Source organism: Pan troglodytes, chromosome 12, assembly GCF_028858775.2.
Source record: "Pan troglodytes isolate AG18354 chromosome 12, NHGRI_mPanTro3-v2.0_pri, whole genome shotgun sequence".
NCBI lineage: Eukaryota > Metazoa > Chordata > Mammalia > Primates > Hominidae > Pan > Pan troglodytes.
In genome coordinates, this window is record NC_072410.2 from 85,151,570 (window position 1) to 85,169,649 (window position 18,080).

General features: G+C 42.2%; 1 long non-coding RNA gene across 1 annotated transcript in view; it reads right to left on the bottom strand.

Moving 5' to 3' along the window:
- Positions 1-18,080, bottom strand: part of LOC134807821 (uncharacterized) — a 169,127-nt gene that overhangs the window by 22,080 nt on the left and 128,967 nt on the right. The window lies entirely within an intron of this gene.

Here is an 18,080-nt window from a genome sequence, read left to right on the forward strand (position 1 = left end):
TCTTTCAATCCATCTTTTCCCAGGCTGGCTTACACTTTGAGTATCCCCAGGATTAAGGAAGAAAGCTCCCCAGGAAACAGAATCCAAATGTCATTGAAGAGTCTCCTGGGTCATTAGAACCCAAGAGAGCCAGGAGTTCTGGCTTACAAAGTAGGAAAAACAATTCAATTGAGTAGAAACAAACAGCCCTGGAAGTTCTCTCAGACTCCTTGAAGTCCAGACTCATAAAACTGAGGCTCAGAGAGGAGCAGAAGCCCCAGACTTCCGAGGACCTGCCTCTTCCCAGAGGTGATGTGTGGACTGTCCACCCCTCAGGGAAACTCACAGTCTCTCCCAGGGTGAGTCCTTACCCTACAAGGCACATCAGCAAGATGGTCATTATCAGCATAACACATGGTCCCCAACGTTTGCACCCCAAATACCCACAAAAGTACAGATGGTTCCCGACTTAGGATGGTTCTTAATTGAAAACACATTTTCTACTTACATTTTTTAACTTACAATAGGCTTATCAGGACGTAACCCCCATCATAAGTCAAGGATCATCTGTAGTGAAAAGATTCTTTCATTACATTTGGGTCTCGAAAATCCCAACAAAGAAACCCTTTGAGGTACTGTGTCCATAGAAAATTCCCATCTTTAAGTCCCAGGAAATGTGCATTAAAACTCCAAAGGATGTCATCCTTATACCCATGGGCAGCATTGTTACAAGTGAAATAGGCAGAATTTGTGTGACCCTAGAAAAACAGTACTGCTTAAAACAATTTCTTCTACACTCAGCTGCCCCAGGGCTAGAAAAATCTACCCTTGGAGATGGGTTCCTTTTTAGGTGAGGCTTTTTCTATTAGGCATGGAGTCCCCTTAGAATAATTCCAGGAGTAACAACATCTGCAAGCCACCAACAGTGAAAAGTGAACTCACTTATCAGATGCCCACGGTGGGAGCACAAGTCTCTAGCAACTGGCCTGGGACCAGGTAGCAAGAGAGACCAGGAAAAGCATGAAGAGTGAGTTCGTGTAATGCATAATTTTGCCTGGGACCAAAGAAAAATGGGCAGTGATGAGCTTTTCTGAGAGATTTACCTGAGAGCAAATGTGGCCTTCACCAGAAGAGATAATGAAGGTTATTGTTGGCCGGTCTCCCTAGTGCCAGAAGAGTACTTGTAATTACACCTAATTTTGAATCAACCAAATTAGATGGTACAGGAGATTAATATAAAACTCTCCATAACTGACATGTTTCCATACACCCTACAGGCCAGAAGGCTTCAAGACAGTAATGCCTTCAATGCCAAATGCTCATGTTTCTAAGTCACTGTCTGGTCTTTCCTCTGCCTCATCCCCCACTCTTAACAGTAGCATCTTAATGACATGATTGCATTGAGCAGATTATTATTTTCTCCTGACATCTCCTTTATAAGTTCTTTCTGCATTGTAAGGTAAACCATTAGCAATGCCCCAGAAACAGATGAAACTTCAGAAGGCTTGAAACGACATTAACAATTACATATTGAGTTTTTCAGAATAAGCAGTAATGTTCAGACACAACTTTGTACGGTAAGCAGGGGCATTGTTAAAAGTAGGAAAAGGAAATTGGTAATTATCTTCCAAACCTGACTCCCATTGCATGAAAATGAAATTTGGATGGGTCTAGAAGCAAGAAACAAAACACCTGTGGTGCTCTGGAAGATTTTCCACCATAAATGGCAAGAAGGAAGAACAGACAAACACAATCTTAGATTAGCAGCCAATAAAGTCCTCCCATCCTAGTACCAGATCATGGCTCCTATGACTAAATAAAGCACTATTTGTGAAGCTTCAGTAATCGCCCTCTTTTTAAAAAAAAAAAATATAAAAAAGAGGTAGGTTCACCGTTGATTAAAATTGCTCATTTTCAATACATCTGGCACTCTGGATTTCACAAACATGTTGAATACTCATCAGGTACCTTAGGTAATTGAGAGGAAAAATTGTAAAAGTGTCACGATAGCAAAATACAAGAAGCAGACCTGGTTGTATAAGACCAGGGAAAATGGGACCTTCTTACCAGAGCCCACACTCCTGAAGACTCTTCTAACCAGAAGTAAACAAAGTATTCAAAGTGAAATGGCTTCTGGGAGTGGGATGCCCACCCCTCTTAACCAGCCATGAGATAAAAATGCATGGGAGAAACTTCTTCCAACCCCTGGATCATCTGAAACCTCACCTCCCCAGGGAGACTCCTTGGCTCCCTAGTCCCTAGCCCCTCCCCTCAGGCGAAGGTCATGTGGGAGGACAGAGCCAAGGGTCTAGATTATGGTATGAAGGGTGTGATCTTGTCTGAACACACCCAGCAAAAACATCTTTGTGTCTCCTGCCCTTGCAACAAGGGCTCTTCTTGTAGGTCAGCTGTTAAACATCAAATGATACATCATTTGTTTGAACATCAAATGATATATTATGAACAATACTCCTGTGGCTGGTGGAATAATGGCCCCCAAGATAGGAGATTCTAATGTCTGGAACCTATAAAAGTCACCTTATTTGGTATAAGGGACCTTACAGATATGATTAAGTTAAGGATCTTGAGATGGGGCATTATTCTGGATTATCTGGGTGGACCCTAAATGCAATCACGATTGTCCCTATAAGAGAGAGGCAAAGGGAAATTTGACCAGAAGAGGAGTAGACAATGTGACCACAGAGGATGGATTGATGCATCCAGAAATCAAGGAATGCTGCCAGCCACCAAAAAGTGAAAAAGGCAAGGGACGGATTTCCCCCTAGAGCCTCTGGAGGGAGTACAGCCTTGCTGACAGCTTGATTTCGGCCCAGTGACACCGATTTCAGACTTCTGGCCTCTAGAACTGTGAGATAATAAATTTCTGTGTTTATAGCCACGAAGTTTTTAGTAATTTGCTAAAGCAATTATAGGAAACTGATGCAATACCCAAGCACTGGAGAGAATACAGAAAAATGGAAAACGTTAAGGATAATGAGGTGGACCGAAGTGTGTTCCCTTAAAATTCATATGTTGAAGCCCTAACCCTCAGTGTGACTATATTTGGAGCTAAAGCCTTCGAAGAAGTAATTAAGGCTGAATGAGCTCATAAGGGTGGGACCCTAATTGGATAGGACTCACGTCCTTATAAAAAGGGGAAGAGACATTAGGGATGCACACACACAGACGAAAGGCCATGGGAGGACACAACAAGAAGGTGGCCATCTGCAAGCCAAAGAAAGAGGTCTCAGGAGAAACCAAACCTGCTGGCACCTTGATCTTGATCTCCAAAACTGTGAGACAATTAGTTTCTGTTGTTTAAGTCACACAGTTCATGGTATTGGCAATTGCAGCCCTAGCCAACTAATACAGAGGGTTAACAGGGAAGACCCCCTTGAAGAGTTATGTTCTTTAAGGAGATAAGGCCAGGATGACCCCACTTCCCAGGACTTTAGTCTTCCCTTAAGGAGTTTACACTGATTTAGTGGTGCTCTGGCTGGTGACAAGGAAGAGGAGAACATTCCAGGCAAAGGATCAGCAGGAGAAAAGTCTAGCCCTGCATTAACATTACAAGAAAGCATCTCCCACTACGAGAGCACAAGAGAAAGCTATTTTCATGTGGCACATGTTCAAGCAGGGTAACAGTGTCTAATCAGACACAGGTGTGTTGCCTGAGCCCAGAGGCTAAGTAGACTACCTTTAGGAGGGTCACTGTCACTCACAATTGATCACTGGGGCATAACTTTAATCAAGCGTATGCATGGTGGGCAGACTTAGGGGAGATGGGGGGAAATAAAATATTTAAAACATGTTTTGAGGCTTGTTTGCAGCCCCAGACAGCATTTGATATGGGCAGAGGCCAGATCCAATCCCTGTCATCCAGATAACAACAAAAGAGAAGCAGAAAAGACTGTAGAGAGGATGCTTCGTTGTTGCTAGGGAGATTGTCTTCCAGGAGCTCTTTGCCTAAGAAGTGTTTCTTCCACACAGATGCCAGGCAAAGTTAAATAGGCCTTCCCAGTATGCAGAGGGCAAATTGAAGAAGAGGCCCGAGAGTTTGCTGAGACCCAACAGTGATGCGGGCAGCATTTAAATACCATTCAGGAAGCCAAGTGACAGAGAGACAGCCAATGTGCTGGAGGTGGGGCCCCATCAGGCAGTGCTTCCCATATCATGACAAGGAAAATTATGACATGGGACAGCACCATGGGGAAATGAAAGGGCTGTTGTGGCTGGCCTGGGCCCCACCTACCTGCCACAGGTGCTGAGGGTACAATGCCTCAGTGTCCTCATAGCACATTTGACACCTAAGGTTTGTATTGTGGGAAGCCTCTCCTCAGAGTACATCATCTCACTGGCCCCTGGCCATTTACGGGACTACCCTGTAGCTCTCCTGAGGGCTCCAAGTCCTCTCTGAAGGCACAAGTGGGTGAAGGAGTGGGGATACCAAATGTTGCACCATGTGAGACATGACTGCCCTGGTGGCAGTGGGGGTGGCAGTGAGAGGGGCACAGCAAATCCTCCACCTCTAACAGGGGTGATGTGGTTTGGCTACATCCCCAGCCAAATCTCATCTTGAATGTAGTTCCTGTAATCCCCACGTGTCATGGGAGGGACCCAGCAGGAGATAGTTGAATCATGGGGGCAGTTACCCTCATGTTGTTCTCATGATAGTGAGTTCTCACAAGATCCGATGTTTTTATATAAGGGGTTTTCCCCTTTGCACTTCTCTCTCCTGCTGCCATGTGAAGGACATGTTTGCTTCCCCTTCTGCCATGACCATAAGTTTCCTGAGGCCACCCCAGTCCCGCAGAACTGTGAGTCAATTAAACCTCTTTCCTTTATAAATTACCCAGTCTCGGGTATTGCTTCATAGCAGCATGAGAACAGACTGACACAAGAGGTGAATAAACCCAGAGCAAACCCAGAAAGGCCTGGGAGCCCCAGGAGCCAACTGGTGATTTAAGAAAGAGCAAAAGTATTCCGTGTGACAGAGATAAGAGAAGGAGTAGAACTGAGACTCTGCCTCTGACTACATGACAACAGTCTTTTCCAGTCTCACTGACTGGGGGCTTCTGCAGAGAATATGCTCAAGTCCCTACCTCTGAAAAACAAACACAGCCCTGCCTCAAAAACGTGAGCTGCTTCCACAACCTCGAGAGGGGCGTTTACACCAATGTCTCCATTTGCTCACCTCACATTCACTGAGTCACTTTCCTCCAGATCTACTGCCACCGTTCACTGAAGCTGCGCTCAGCAGTCACCAATGAACCACTTTCCTAAAGTCACAGATGTTCCCCACCCTACCTCCCTTTCTTCTCTGCAGCACTTGACTCTCCAGGGCACTGCTGCTCCTCTCACTCCCTTCTCTCTGGTTTTCCTTCTCTCCCACCAACTACACCACTGTGAATCCTTCCCGGTTCTTCTTCGACTACTGACCCCATTGCTACCACGCACCCTAGGGTCATTCTCATTCTTCTGTTTGGTGATGTCTTGTTTCAGAGCTTCAACTGCCATCTATTTTCTGATGACTCCCACATCTCTATCTCCTGCCCAAATACAACTCCTGGGCTTCAGACCTGAATATCCAGATGAGCCCTGGACATCTCTGCTTATTTGGCCTGCCAGAACCCCAAATTTACCATATTTCAAATCAAGTTCACCACCAACAAAAATATGCTTCCATCCTCCTTCTCCTGTGCTTGTGAGTGACAATACTATCCAGCCAGCTTCTCAGGACAAAACCCGGGAAATGACTCCTTTTTCCACACAACCTTCTTCTTTTGCCTCCTAAATATTTCTCATGTCCAATCTCTTTTCTCCAATCCCACTGCCACTGACTTCATTCAGGCCCTCATCATACCTTGCTTCTATTATATAGCAACAGCTTCCTAACTATTTCACTGTCTTTAGAATGACCCCTGCCAATGTTTTTCCTTTTTAATTTTGAGTGATGGCCTCTAAAAATATTTTTTAGATACTTTATTTTAAAAAATATTTTAAGCTTCTCTAACTGAACATCTAAACCCATAAAGTCCCTAATTAACAACCTTCAGAAACTCTCCTTTACCATGCAAAGCCCAAATTCCTAAACAGGTATACAAGGCCCTCCATGAACTGTTTGTGCTAGTGGCATAACCTGGATGTAAAATCCAATGAATAAATGAAAGTCAAATACTCATTCTGCCCAACACCCTAATATGAATTAGGAATTCAATTCCACAAAGAAGGTGGAATTGAATCTATGCTGCTAAGGGCAAAGTGGGTTAGCTGTATTAGTCTGTTCTCATGCTGCTAATAAAGACATAACAGAGACTAGATAGTTGATTAAATATACAGGAAAGAGGTTTAACTGACTCACACTTCTGCAGGGCTGGGGAGGCCTCAGGAAAGAGAATCACGGCAGAAATGGAAGCAAACACACCCTTCTTCACATGGTGGCAGCAAGAAGAAGTGCAGAGAGAAGGAGGGGAAAAGCCCCTATAAAACCATCAGATCTCATGAGAACGTACTATCACGAGAAAAGCATGCAGGTAAACACCACCATGATTCGATTACCTCCCACTGGGTCCCTCCCATGACACATGGGGATTATGGGATTCAAGATAAGATTTGGGTAGGGACACAGCCAAACCATATCAGAGGAGGAAAGAAGATAAGTATCCTTGCTCCTGATTGGGGCACTTCATTCAGAACTTCTTCCTTTAAAATTCAACTTTCTTAGAACAGAGATCACTTCTCTCTTTTCCCTTCCTAGCAGCTGATAGGATAAGATTGGATGGAGGCCTCCTTATGGTTGGAAATCAGCATCCTCTTTTTTCCCTCTGTTAGAAAACCAAGCAGGAACCAGGTAGAGTCCAGGAGAGAACATCCAAAGATGGATGTCATCTCAATTGCTTCCGAGTTCAGAGGAGGCAAAGGGTTCTTACATCTTGCCCACAGATTGACACAGGTTCATGACCTGGAATAGGCACTTTTGTGAGGTGTCAAGGACAAAGCCCTAGCTGGTAATAAATAGCATGTTCTTATCCTGGAGTATTCCTCAGGAAATTACTGTGGTAGCAGGAAACCAGACAGGATTTGGGTTTTTAAAATCTTGCCTATCTTATCTTTGTAGATGTGACTAACTAGTAGGTCTTCAAACTGCCCCCAAGTAGGCATTAACCTTTGGGTCACCCAACATTATACTGGCTCTCCTAAAAAAAAAAACATGTTATGTAGCCCTAATAACCTAGAGCTCCATGGGGACTGATCTCAGTGCAGTTACAGTGAAAAAACAAACAAATCAAGATGTAGCAACAAAGAAGAATTAAAGCATTTAGAATATTTATATTCTTCTCTTAAAGAACTCCAAAGAAAATCCAACTCATAATCCATAGCTCTGCTAGAATTTTCCTGGGGGGTATGGGGAAGAAGAGGAAGAGGGGCTATGAAGACTTATGCATTAATCTTTTTTATCTATTGTATTGCATAATAAATTTGTCTATAATCACAAAGAAGGTCTTTGCCTTAAGTCCTTATTCCCTCTCACAGTTATTGCAAGAGCCTCTGATTCCAATAGTGCCCACTCTTAAGTCACCACCTGACTAAAGGTCCTTATGAGGTCTCCATAGCTAGGAGACAAAGTCCAAACAAAGTCTTGAAAATGGCACTCAAGTCCCTTCGCCTTCTGGCCTCAATCTACACATCCCACGTTACTTATGCCACCAGCCACACACATTTAGCTTCCCCCTCATTTACCATTGCAGAACTCCCCAAATACCCATCTTTTCAGCCTTTCTGTCTTTGCATGAACTCCTTTTTTACTAACCCGTTAAAACCTCTGTCACCTTCTCTGTGAAGCCTGTGTTAGAATCAGTTGTTCTCTCCTCCTGGGCTGCACTGCACTTTGCAGAGGTCCCATTATTCAGTGGGTCCCCCACAGTGATACAATCAAGTCCATCCTCCTGGTGAGAGGGCACATTCCTCCAACCTGACTCCCAGCCCAGCACAGAAGCTGTTGTTGAATGAAGGATGAAAGAATGAATAAACAGATAAAAAGCAGGGACTAAAATTAATGCTTACCAAAAACTAATTTTTTTATTAGTCCACAAAAAATGGCTTATCAGTAGTCTTTACCAGGTACAAGAAATGCCATAAATTCTGAAAAAGAGTTTTGAGAAAAGAACAAAGTACTATACATTTTGCCAGTGTATTAAAATGATAGAGACTAATAGGACTGAAACATTTTTAAGAAATATATACTTACAAATATGTCTATGGATCTGGATTATTTTTCCATATTTACAAGTTTTAGTTATTTACCTTATAAAAGAAAATAGCCCTATAGAAAGTTATTATCGTTTGCTTCAATAAGATACAGCATTACAGGCTTTTAAAATGTTGTTTGCTTAAAGGACGAGAATGTGATTTGGATCCTGCAAGCACTTAAGAGTTCTGAACAAGCCTAAACAAACATTTTTAATCAGTGTTAGTGCTTTAAGAAATTTTTAATCTGCCACTTAAGAGACACTAATGCACAAATTGGCAAAAAAGAAAATAAAAACCTGTCACCTTTCCCACACATTATCTAAATGTGCTAAAGCAAATGCATTTCAGATACCCTGCCCTGCTGTGCATGAACACATAATAGGATAGGACGTCATCAGCGACTGAGCATATCTCCTAATTGGTGTCATCAGCTATTTCTAGGACAGCCAAATAGTGTCAGAGATAAAGAAATATAAATTATCTGTGAAAACAAAGAGGTACGACATGTAAAAATTGGCTGTAGTGCCTGCTGATCCAAAACAAAAAATGGATCTTAGGCTACCCAAATATTTTTAAATGATATAAAATGTTATTTTAGGTCAATAGCTTTCTATAGTCAGAATGTGGGCATACGGGGATGAATTATGCCTGGCACCCCCAGTTATCTCATCCAATGCTGCAGCTATCACAAACCACAGGACACTTGATCCATAGGCCAGTAAAGAATCAAGTTCTAACCACAGACACTCAAGAGCGCACAACAAGGCATCTAAAAGAATTTCCACTTGTGCCATTCTGGGCATCTTGATGTCCTTAGCATACTGTAACCTGATTATCCAGACAAGATTGAGAATGAAAGCAAGTAATCCTGGACTGACTCTCCTGTATCACATATGTAGCCCTCTATTTGGTGAGTATAGTTACTAAAGCCAAGGACAAATTCTGTGTAAACATGCTGCTTGTACGTTAAAACAAAATGTTTATCAGTTGTGTGTATATATGATATGTGCATAGTGTATATGTATAGAGTGTGTGTGTGCACGTGCATGTGTGTATTACAGTGTGAGAATGTCTGAAAGGCTAAGACAGGCAGATGACCAAAGAGACAGAGAGAAAGGCAAAATTACCTGCTTGGAAAGAAGTTGAGGGCTACAAATATTACAAAGCATAAAGTGATTTTTGAAAAGAAGGAAAGAAGACCCTAAACGAGAAAAAAAAAAAAAACATGGGAAAGCACCAATGTGAAGAAAGACAGGAGAAACTGCAAGTGAAAGCAAGAGTGACTTCATAGAAAAGAAAATGAGGTAATACCAAGCAGGGCATCTTTATGGTATGTGTCCCTGGAAAATATTTTCTGCCAAGTCCCTGTCTGTATAAAGAATTTGATTTAATGTTTTACAAAATTCGTAGGCCTATCTGAGTCATGATTTATCAATGAAGATTTAGAATAATGAGTAAAGAACGGGTATTTTTGTATTTGCTTATTGTTCAATCAGTGCAAGGGAAGATTTTTTCGTAGTGTCTAGGCACCATCACTTTCTGTGCAGATGCCAGAATCCTCTTTGTGTTTCTTATTGTTAGATGTGCTAATTCCACATGTCTCACTGGGAGAAAAGGGTTGCAATGCTGTTATTACAACACTGGCTCTTCAGCATTTGTTTGTATTGAAATAACAGCTTTTCTAGCCTCTGGATTTCCTTAATATCATTTATTTAATGCTGGTTATATCAACAATCATGATGTTGTGTCATCCCTGCTGCCACCCATGAATCCTGGCTTCCACTGATGCTCTCAAGGGAGGGCGGTTACTGTGTTTTGGAGATGATGACCACAAAGTCAAGTCTTGCCCAGAATATGCAGGAAAATGTGAATGTTAATTCATTTTCTGAGAATGTTAAATTCACTGTTTGAAATTTTATAGCATAAATATAGAAGAGCACATTTTCTGACCATATCTTCTGTTGAACTCCCTACGGTAATTCCTGCATTCCTAGAATGTGATTTCTTTCAATGTTGACAGTACCTTTGCCTTCCACACACGTTCACCATGGGGAGGTGGGGGGAACCCATGGGTAGAAAAAGAAGAGTGGTCCTATTTGTGCAAGAAATGTCCACGTCTCCCCAACATGGCTTAAGCACAGAGGGTTCATGTCAACACATTGACACAGGCAACACATTGATTGGAGGGCCTCAAGCAGAAGGGTCTGCTAGCATTGCAGAACAAGTGTCAAATGTTCTTTGGGGACAGACAATGCTCTGGAAGAATGCTCAGCGATGGGGTTTGACTTTCCTGGTGCTAGTGATGGGAGGGGTACAGGGGAGAGGGTAAGTGATACCACCTTTACTACCTTGGGGTGCTATAGAATGGAAGCCACTATTTATTCAGACATGGAGCGGTGAGACCTGACACATGGACCCCACATATGGCTCTAGTCAAGGGCCAGCAGTGGGCCATGAGAACCTCAGAGCCCTGAACGTATGGGTTTTACGTAAGTGAGAGTCATCAAGATCAACATGTCTGCACTTGCCTGGTGACTCAACAAGAAAAACTGGGCTATTCTGGGGAGCAGTGGCTCATCTGGTCACCCACCCGGAATCAGGGCCAGGTCAAGGATCCCAAAATAAACCCACAGATATGAGTCCTGGAGCTCCTTGGGGCATCAGATCAGCCCCACATGAGGGCTGGGAAGTAGAGATCAAAGAGCAATCCAAAGGGCAGAAATGGGGACTAGGATACTTACTGGTCCCAGCTCAGGGTACCCTGCCCAGATGGCACTGCTACTCCAGCTGTTCCCAGAGAAACTTTGAGAATGTTGAAGGAGGCACTCCAAAGCATGGGAGGCCCTGAGATGCAGGGCCTAGGACAGACACCCCGGGTCCAAGGCCTGTACTGACACGAAGGATGACCAGCCACATCTATTACCAATGGGAAGCGTTATGGAGGAATCCGAGGTACAGGGCAGTTAAGCAAACTGTCCAATATGCAGTTACTAGATGGTAGAATCTGATCTGAACCCAAACAGTCTGACTCTAGGGCCTGTGCTCTGTGCTATAAATCTATCTAAAAAGATGATAGACTTTATAGTCAGACAGTTCAGGATTTGAGTCACTACCCTGACAATTACCATTCTGTGACCTTGGGGTAAAGCAGAAATAACAGTACCTACGCCATTGGATTGTTTTGCAGGGATCAACTAACTTCTTCTGTAAAGGGCCAGATGGCAAATTCTTCAGGCTCTGTAGTCCATACAGTCTCTGCCACTACAGCTCAATTCTGTAGCATAAAAGTAGCCATAGACAATGCATAACTGAATGAGTGTTGCTGTGTTCCAATAAAACTCTGTACAAAAATAGAAGGTGGGCCGAGTTTGGCCCACAGGCCTTAGTTTGCCAACTATTTGTTTTGAGAACTAATTCAGATCATGCCAATAAAGGTTTTATAATAGTTACCTGCACTTGGTAAACATTCAATACATATTAATGCTATTATTATACCAACAAAATGTCTATACTTTAAATTTGTTGGTTTAAGGTTCTGCTGTGCCTGCCATTTTTTAGTCTAATTATTTTATAGCTATATTGTACATACTTGAAGGAAAATGAGTGAATAAATGTTTCATTACTCAAATTCTTCCTTATTACTGTTATTTTCAGAACTTCTTAGCATTATTTTCCACTGAAAACCATCATTGTTTTTGAAATATGTGAGTCAAAGGAGCTAATTTCTTAGTGTAACTTTATGTTTTTAAAATAAAATGTTTCCATTCCTTCATATTCCTATTTCAGTAATATAAAATAATGGGATTTTATATGCTATAAATCAATTTTTTCAAATCTAAACATTTATATAATGCATAATCAGCTTTATCATCACTTATTAGTGATTCCCAGAGTCATTTATAGATAATATTGTTTATTGGGAATCTACACAGCACCTTTCTTTTGTGAGCAGCATTTCTCGTCTTTGGAAGATGATTTTTCCTCCATTTTATTCCTGTGGTTTAAAACAGCTACTATCAGTGTCAGCTGGTCCTGGGGCTGAGCACTGGGCCCAAGCTGTGAGCAGTGAGGGTTGGTTGCTTCTGCTGGTCTTGTTTTCAGCTGTCAGGAGGATGTCTGTCAGACAAAATGGAATCAACAAGCACAGAAAAGCAGAGGCCAGGGATGGGGAGACAAAGGCTTAGGATCATTGACTCCTCATCCAGATTATTCCTAAGGTCCAGCCACAACCCTATGCTCCCATGGTTTGGTTATGAGAGACAACAATTACTTTTCTGCCTAAGTCAAGTTTCCTTTTCTGACTATGGCATCACCCTTGAGTGATGTGAATCACCTCCAGTTGGGTTATCCCAAGGGAAACTTCCTCATCTGCTTCTCACCAGATGTGTGGGTTTGGCATCATAGAAAGTAACTTCTGGAGAACAAAGCTCACTGGAGGGCAGAACTCAGCTCAATGTCTTCCACTTCTTTCATCCAGAAGACCAGATGGAATCAACTGGTTCAAGAAGATGACTTTAAATGACCAGGCATGGTTTTTGCAATTATCTTTTATAACTAATATAATTGGGAACATTGTATTCAATTAGAAAGAAAAGGAAAACTGTAAGTTGTTATAACTGGGCTAAGAGATATCACGGATCATCTCGTAGCATGTGGTCTATACTCAGGGTTTTGTAGTAAAACATAATTTTAGGGAAACCTAGTAAAAAAGAAGTCACAGAACTCTGATTTTTTTTTAAATTTGTATTTCTCCCATGGTTTTCAGGGACTCAACACATGGTCATTTGGTAAGCAGATAAATATGACTACACATTTGGGACAATAGTCCTAGTTCTCCCTGTATCCCCTGAGCAGATTGCTGATTTTTAGAGATTAACTTACTAGGTTTTCTTAAAGGTGAGAAGAATCCAAATATATTTTATCTGCTGTTAGGCAGCAGTTGTGAGGGAATTATCAAGACCTCTTGGGGCCAGAGATGTGGGTTCAGTCTCTGCCTAGACTATTTAAGTAGGCTACTCAAAATGTTCTGAGCCTCAGTTTCCTTTTCTGTACATTGAGATGGTGAGATTATCTGCTTCACAAGGATGAACGAGATAATATATGCAAAAGGAAGGATATAGAATATTCTTAACCACTTGGCTTTAAACAATCTTCTACAGTGGACAACTACCTTGATTTTCTAACCATCCAAGGGCAACAATCATTCACATATTAGTATGAGTTCACCAACTTGTATGCTCCTTCTGGGATTAGCCCTGAGGAAATAAATGGACGCTCTGACGAGGTGGGTGTTGGGATTATTTTTGGAGGTGGGGTACAGAAAAAGGGAGGAAGAATTTGATGGCATTCCAAAGGAAGATAAAATTGGACATTTAGAGAGTAGGAAAGAGGCATCTATCAACAGCAAGAATGAGGGGGTTGTAGAGGAAAGAGCCCTGAATGAATATAGGAGAAAAAGTTGGAGTTCAAAGAACAGCTTCATAGTTTTCTAAGAATGAACTCTGGGGACTCTGCTCCTGGCACTCCAAAAAGCCCATTACGCTCTCTATGTTTCCCTCACGACCCAAAGGCAGGCAAGAATTCCTGTCATACCCTCCAATCATCAGTGTGTCTATGGCAGGAGAAAGAAAACAGAGATTAGAGGGTCTTACCTGGCTGAGATCCATCTCACCACAGCCACACCTGACCCAGAAAATTAGTAGGCCATGCTCAGGGCCAGCTGCGGTCTGCCAAGCTGCAGAACAGATGCTGTGGGCACAGGGTTTCCTGCAAAGCACCATTGTACCTCTCTGCCAGGAAGTGCCTTTGAAAGGCAAAGAAACAGACCAGACACCTAAGTTCATAACTAACAAGCATCTAATCCTCGCAGTGGCTTGCTTGTACAGCTGGAGCAGGTGCGTGTGACATCTCCCCCACCCACACGCTTGCCAACCGTAATAGTCAAGGAGAACTGTTTCATGAAGGACGCAGAAGGGAGCCAAACACCGCCAGAGACTTTTTACAGAAACAATTTGAGCATGCCCTTCCTCTCGGGAGTGCTTGGTCCAAATACATTTATCTTGCTAATATTCCTCTGTCAGACTAAATTTCAGACAACAGAACTCTACTTTCCAGAATCTTCCACATTGTAACTGCCTATTAATTACCTCTGCTTTGTCAGCTGGCCTCACACACAGGGCCTAAATGTTTAGTCTGCAGTTTGTATAATCATTCTTCTGCTTCATAATTACTCTCCAGAATTACTTAGCTCTGAGGGCACCACCACAAAGTCTGTGCTTTTCATTTTCTCATAATGGCTCATTATCAGGTCTGCATCCGTAACGCCTTGCTCAGGGTTTGAAATGAATCTTTATATAGTACTGGTCCTTTGGGCAAGCTCCCAATTTTACAACTGCTTCTTAGGCCCTTCGGCCAGGAGCCAGAAGAGTGGGTTCTGGGGGTAATAAAGGATCAGAGATGCTCTGTTTCTACTGTATATATGGAAGGAGCTTCCACACATCCTGAGGCAAGAGGATGTCACCACTCCATTTTCCAAACAGACCCTGACCAAGCTGGAGTAATGATGAGCTTGGAGGAGTCTGCACCATGGCCCTGCACACTCACCTACCAGGCCTCATCTTGTGCTGGATTTCAGGAAGGATGGGCCTGCCCATTGAGAATGGACTCCTGGCTTCAAGGGAAAAGCAGAGAGGGAAGCCTAAGATGACTCAGTGGGAAAGGGAGATGCAGAGATTTTCACTGTGTCAGAGCAGGTCTTTCATGGTGCATGCAGAAGCTCCTATCCCACCAATTAAGACCCTCTGGAGTCCAATGCACTAGCTATTTCCAGCACAGTCTCCAATTATTCACCATCCCAAAACCTCACATCAGCCAGCCTGGCTTACTCATCTCACTCTCATGGATCTTTCACCACCTCTGTGATTCCACTCATGCCTTCTGCCTGCCTAGAATGCTCCTTTCAATACTCAAATCTACCTCCTCCAGGGAGACTGCTTCCAGGAAGACTCAGAGAGGCAAATAATTTCTTGCCTCTCTGAAACAACTTCATACATTCCATGTATAAATTAACCATGCTCAGCTTTCTCCCTCCCTTCTACTGTTAAAGTGTCGTTCATATTTTTATGATTACTTGACTTTGCATTGTTGATATATTTTCCTCACAAATATAAGTTCCTTGAAGGCAAGGTTTGTCTTATTTTTCTCATCTCTCCCGGCATCAACAATACTCAAATAAAGTCTCTAATTTAGTTCATTTGCTGCATTATACCCTGAATTTACATGTTCATTGCCCCTCTAGCAAAAACCAGAGTAAGAAATAGTGGATCTGTGATTCAGTCACTTTAGCAACATTTAGATGTTTAGTTCGTTTATTAATCTGTACTATAATTTTAAGAGTCACATTTGTTTTCTTACTCCTGTATTCTAACCATATGCCTACTACCAGAAGTATAAGAAAACCTTTTTTTTTTTTTCTGGCTAGATCAAGAGCCAACTTGCTCTTCACCCTGTGAAAAGGGGAATTAGTCATGGGTGCTGAAAAAAGAAGAACATATTCAAAGTAAATATCAGTGCATGAGATTGCTTTTCACTCAGAATCTGAACACCCACAGTAGCCTGAATTTGTAAATATTTGCTGTCACTTATGTTAAAAAATATTGACTTCCTAAGCTATATTGCTACCAAAATATTTCTTTCTCGCATGCCTACCCAGAGTTTTGGCCTACAGCTGGCAACATACCCTCTGCCTTAGGTTAACCTCATAGCAAGGGTAAAGCTTTAAGTGTACTTATGTGGTGAGAGAGAGAGCGAGAAACTTGAAAAAATAAAAATGGCAACATACCTAATGATAAAAGCACTATTTCCAAGCGTCTGAAGTCTACTATAGGAGTTAAAAGTGAAACATCAGCCTAACTAATGCAAAAGCTTTATAGGGTCTGAGCAAGGATGACTAATCTCCAAAGCTGACAGTTTCACAGCTTACACAGGCTTCGTTCTGCTCAAGTGTGGGGAACACCCACCATCCCCACCATAGTCCAGGACATTATGGCATTGTACACTCATTCTCAGAACTTCACAGAGAAGATTATGGCAAAACTGGAATTCTCACTGAGGACACATCACTCTGAGCCCAATTGCCCACTGTCCCGCCTTCCATCCCCCTACCCCTGTCTTCTGGCTCCTTGAGCCTGCACGATCAATGTTTATTTTCACGTTGAATCAACCTGGGTTCAGAACTTTGAGCTCCACAAAGAAATCCACTAACAAAACCATAAGAAACAGTATCTTCACTGCAGATGCTACGGAAGAGTGGGGAAGAGTGAGGTAGTTTACACTGCCTATCTTATGACCACTATTTATCCCATCAAGTGCTTCTGGTCTCCCTGAAGGCATCTCCTAGGCCACTTGACCACTGTGAGTTATTCTCAGAGCCTAGCCTCTATGTATTACCCACTTCCAAAGCTGCTTCCACATTTTCAGGTATTTCTTACTAGCAATAGCCCATCTCCTCAGTATCAATTCTCTGTCTTAGTTCATGTTCTGTTGCTATAACAAAATACCACAGACTGAGTAATTTATAAAGAAAAGACATTGATTTCTCACCATTACATGGTGAGAGGGCAAGAGCATGCCAGCTCAGGTCTCTCTTCCTCTTCCTATTAAGCTACCAGTCCCATCATGGGGACTCCAACCCTGATGACCTTATCTAATCCTAATTACTTCCAAAAGGCCCCATCTCCAATCAACATACAAATTTGGAGATTAAGTTTCCAACACATGAAATCTGGGGACATATCAAAACCATAGCATCTCCCCAGCTCCCCCTTACTGTGACCTAACCAAAACTTTTTATTTTCTGAAAAGCTAATTCTTCTTCCTTGTTCCAGTGGAATAAAAAGAGCCAAGACTTTCTAAGTAACAGGAGAAGCCCTTCTTGTTGGATTGGAGGCAGAGGCTCCTGAGATGACTAAAAGGATTCAGTCTTGCTCCCTGCCTCTCTACCTGGTCCTTCTATTTCTACCTCCCAGCCCAGCTTGAATCTTTGCAATAGCAGTTGGATATGGCCATATAATTTGTAGGGCTCAGTGTAAAGGGGAAATGTGGGGTGGGTCCCCGTGTCAAAAATTATGAACAATTTCAAGACAGCAGCCACAGCACATTAAACCAAACATGGGGCCCTCTTGAGCAAGGGGACCCTGTGGGACTAGATAGGTCACACGCTCATGAAGCTAGCCCCAATAGGAAGAGTCACAGGAATTGCAGCCATTTACATGAAATGTGTGCCATTTGTGACTAATTACTGTGCAGCAGTCACAGTTGTGCATTTCATAATTATGTAAGTGAAAATATGTAATCATTACATAAACACTGCTTTGTAATAATACAATGCAAGCTATTGTTTTTACTAACTGTGGGGTTCATCTTGTTAAATGGCATATTGACTACAAAACCAAACCCTGTTCATATGCAGACAGCCTTCAGGGTACCTGTGGCAGTACATCTGTTCACAAATTTTAATTTGAAGAGGCTACGAATGATCTGACTCGAAAAGGAATTTCCTTAATAAACCACGCCAACCATGACCACCAGTAATGAATTCAGGAACTGAAAATAAATCTGCCATTTAATTCAGAGCAAATTAGCTAACTGAAATGATACTATGGGTCATATTAAAAGAGGTGATTCTTCAAATTTTGGATTTTATAGACCAATAAAATCTCTAAGAAATTTAGAAAATGAACACGAAGTTGACACATTTTAATTTTGCCATGTAAAGACATCAAAAGCCATCAATTCATTTAAAAATGAACAATTATGTCAGAAAAATAACATTTTGAAATATAGTTCTGTAA